The 3,728-nt window shown below is 47.9% G+C and overlaps 1 pseudogene; it reads right to left on the bottom strand.

The window, feature by feature from the left end:
* Positions 1 to 374: 374 nt before the first annotated feature.
* LOC117949084 overlaps positions 375 to 3,728 on the bottom strand; it is a 17,718-nt pseudogene continuing 14,364 nt past the window's right edge.

The raw sequence follows: 3,728 nt of genomic DNA, 5'->3' as shown, positions 1-3,728 counted from the left end.
AGTCCAGAGTTTATTCTGCTGTCTAAATTGTGCGTGCGGCCTCCAAAGATTGTGCACAAGTGAGAGCTCATCTTGGATTAGGTAATTAACTATTCTTTTTTGTGCCTGTTTTCCAGGATTAGAAAAAAAACAATTGCTTTTTTCTCCTTGTTTTCTTAACTGCCAATATTGTTCATCTTCACCTCAAATTTTGGGGATGTTTTTAGCATTTTTCATGTACCAAAAAATTATCCCAATCTTACAACTTACAACTTAAGTTCTTACAACTACCTTTGAGAGAAGCAAAGAGATAAAAGTATTACAGACAGAATTTAGTATCAACAATTTCTCCTTTATTGGTTCAGCATGAATTGTTTCACATTATACGATTCAACACAGCAAAAAGTTGTTTACTCTGCAGCTTCTTTTCCCTGTAAAAAACACAAATGGTTTCTGTGAGTTCAAAGAAGCGATAGGCAAAAATTATTGTGAATGATAGTTAATCGTGATCGATGGATTGATACTTAGAGGCGTAGCCCTCTAAGAGCTGACGCTACTGGGTCAATCCCTTAGCACATGCGCAGTCATGAAGATTTCCTTTTTTGCCATTGCGTCCAGCACAGGCCTTAACACGTCCGCAGATACTGTATATAAGATGATCGGACCCGTTGTTCATCATTTTTCTTCAGCCAAATTTGGCCAAATGTGGAGAGGGTGGCCCAGTCTTAGAGGGCTACGCTTATAGTTTTAGAATCTGGAGTTACAATTCGTAACTATCATTCTATATGTTATAGGCATCGCCCTCTAAGAGCTGATGTAGTCAATGTCACCTGTGACACCTGGTCCACAAGTGGGACATAGACCATCTTCTCTCCTCAAGTGCACTGACAGGTCAATGTATCCATCCATTTATCCATCCATCCATCCATCCATCTTTCGTCATCCGCTTATACGGTATCGGGTCGCGGGGGCAGCAGCTCCAGCAGGGGACCCCACATTTCCCTTTCCTGAGCCACATTACCCAGCTCCGACTGGGGGATCCAGAGGCATTCCCAGGCCAGGTTGGAGATATAATCTCTCCACCTAGTCCTGGGTCTTCCCCGAGGCCTCCTCCCAGCTGGACGTGCCTGGAACACCTCCCTAGGGAGGCGCCAAGGAGCGACGTGAAGGAGCAGCGGCTCTACTCCGAGCTTCTATAGGATGACTCAGCTCCTCACCATATCTCTAAGACAGACGCAAGCCACCCTCGTAAGGAAACCCATTTTGGCCACCTGAATCTTGGTCTTTCGGTCATGACCCAGCCTTCATGACCATAGGTGAGGGTAGGAACGAAAACTGACCGGTAGATCAAGAGCTTTGCCTTCTGGCTCAGCTCCCTTTTTGTCCAAATGGTGCGATAAATGGAATGTAATACTGCACCCGCTGCTCAATTCTACAACCAGTCTAACAATCCATGGACCCCACACTTGCAAACAAGACCCCAAGGTATTTCAACTCGTTCACTTGGGGTTAGGACTCACTCCCTACCTGAAGAAAGCACACTATCGGTTTCCTGCTGAGAACCATGGTCTCAGATTTAGAGGTACTGATCCTCATCCCAATCGCTTCACTGCCAGATCCAGTGAGTTCTGAAGGTCACAGACCGATGATGCCATCAGGACCACATCATCTGCAAAAAGCAGCGATGAGATCTTGAGCCAACCAAACTGCAACCCCTCCCCAGCCCGACTACGCCTCGATATCCTGTCCATAATATTACAAACAGGATTGGTGACAAAGTGCAGCCCTGGCGGAGGCCAACCCTCATCTGGAAACGAGTCTGAATTACTGCAGAGAACCCGGACACTTATACTTAGACTTAGACTTAGACTTAAACTTTGCTTTATTAATCCCTTTGGGATGACTCCCGCAAGGAAGTTAAAGTTACCAGCATCCGTTAAATCATGAAGACACATATCTCACTTTGGTCATATAGAGATTGGATGGCCCTGAGAAGGGACCCCCTCACTCCATACTCCCTCAGCACAACAGTGTCTCCCGTGGGACCCGGTCATACGCCTTCTCCAGATCCACAAAACACATGTAGACTAGTTAGGCATAGTCCCAGGCTCCACCCAAGATCCTTGCGAGAGTGAAGATCTGATCCGTTGTTCCACGACCAAGACGGAATCTGCATTGTTCCTCTTCAATCCAAGGTTCGACTATCGGCCAAACCCTCCTTTCCAGCACCTTGGAGTAGACTTTACTGGGGAGGCTGAGAAGTGTGATACCCCTGTTAATGGCATAGACCTTCTGGTCCCCCTTTTTGAAGAGTGGAACCACCCCAGTCTGCCACTCCATAGGCACTGTCCCAGACTTCCACGCAATGTTGAAGAGGCGTGTCAGCCAAGACAGCCCCTCCACACCCAGAGCTTTCAGCAATTTTGGACGGATCTCATCAATCCCTTGGGCTTTGCCACTGTGGAGTTGTTTAACTACCTCAGCAACTTTCATAAGGGAAATTGACAACAATCCCTCATCATCCTCCAGCTCTGCCTCTACCACAGAGAATGTGTCAGCTGGATTTAGGAGCTCCTCAAAGTACTCTTTCCACCACTCTATTACCTCCTCAGTTGAGGTCAACAACCTCCCGTCCTTACTGTACACAGCTTGGATGATTCATGTTTTCCCCTCCTGAGTTGGCAAACGGTTTTCCAGAAGCACCTTGGTGCCGACCGAAAGTCCTTCTCTATGTCTTCTCCCACACCCGCTGCTTTGCTTCTGTCACGGCAGAGGCTGCAGCCCTTTGGGCCCATCGGTGCCTTGCAACTACCTCTGGAGTCCTCTGGGATAACATATCCCGGAAAGACTCCTTCAGTTGGACGGATTTCCTGACCACCGGTGTCCACCAGGGTGTTTGTGGGTTACCGCCCCTTGAGGCACCTAAGACCCTAAGAGCTCCACAGCTCCCCACCACAGCTTCAGCAATGAAAACTTTGAACATTGTCCAATCAGGTTCAATTACCCGAGCCTCCACAGGGATGCAAGAAAAGCTTAGCCGGTGGTGAGAGTTGAAAGTCCGTTGGACAGGGGCCTCCTCCAGACGTTCCCAATTTATCCACACTACCCGTTTGGGCTTACCAGGTCTGTCCAGAGTCTTTCACTGACCCAACTCACCACCAGATGGTGATCAGTTGACAGCTCCTCCCCTTTCTTCAACCGGGTGTCCAATACATACGGCCTCAGATCAGATGAAATGATTATAAAATTGATCATTGACCTTTGACCTAGGGTGCTCTGGTACAACGTACACTTATGAACATCCCTATGTTCAAACATGGTGTTATGGACAATCCATGACTAGCACAGAAGTCCAACAACAGACAACCACTCTGGTTTAGATCAGGGAGGCCATTCCTCCCAATTACGCCTCTCCAAGGCGTGATGCGAAGTGATTGAAGTTTGCGCATGCGCTAACGTGCAAGCTACCTGTTGCAGTGCTCCGTTGGTGCTACTGTGACACAGAGTTTCCATTCGGGGATCAATAAAGTATTTCTTAATCTGATCTGAAACTGAAGTATCTCCATCATCACCCATGTACACGTGTAAGTTCCCCAGCAAAACTATGGAGTCCCCTACTGGAGCCCCATACAGGACTCCATTCAAGGAGTCTACCTCCGCTAGACAGTGGAATGGTCATGTCTCTCTCTCTCTCTCTCTCTCTCTCTCATAGCCACCTCCGCTAGACAGTGGGATGGTCATGTCTCTCT

This window comes from Etheostoma cragini, chromosome 8 (assembly GCF_013103735.1).
Source record: "Etheostoma cragini isolate CJK2018 chromosome 8, CSU_Ecrag_1.0, whole genome shotgun sequence".
NCBI lineage: Eukaryota > Metazoa > Chordata > Actinopteri > Perciformes > Percidae > Etheostoma > Etheostoma cragini.
The sequence above is the reverse complement of the archived record's forward strand: the minus strand, read 5'-3'. Positions and strand labels throughout refer to the sequence as shown.